This window comes from Chiloscyllium punctatum, chromosome 39 (genome assembly GCF_047496795.1).
Source record: "Chiloscyllium punctatum isolate Juve2018m chromosome 39, sChiPun1.3, whole genome shotgun sequence".
Classification (NCBI taxonomy): domain Eukaryota; kingdom Metazoa; phylum Chordata; class Chondrichthyes; order Orectolobiformes; family Hemiscylliidae; genus Chiloscyllium; species Chiloscyllium punctatum.
Genome location: NC_092777.1, coordinates 16,860,894 through 16,861,121, shown reverse-complemented (window position 1 = coordinate 16,861,121; position 228 = coordinate 16,860,894).

Sequence of the window (228 nt, the reverse complement as noted above, 5' to 3'; positions counted from 1 at the left end):
AAGGGTGAACTGTGCAGCATGCACCAACTAAAATATTTAACTTATACATCAAGTGTGAACTGTGCAGCATGCACCAACTAAAATATTTAACTTATACATCAAGTGTGAACTGTGCAACATGCACCAACTAAAATATTTAACTTATACATCAGGTGTGAACTGTGCAGCATGCACCAACTAAAATATTTAACTTATACATCAAGTGTGAACTGTGCAACATGCACCAAC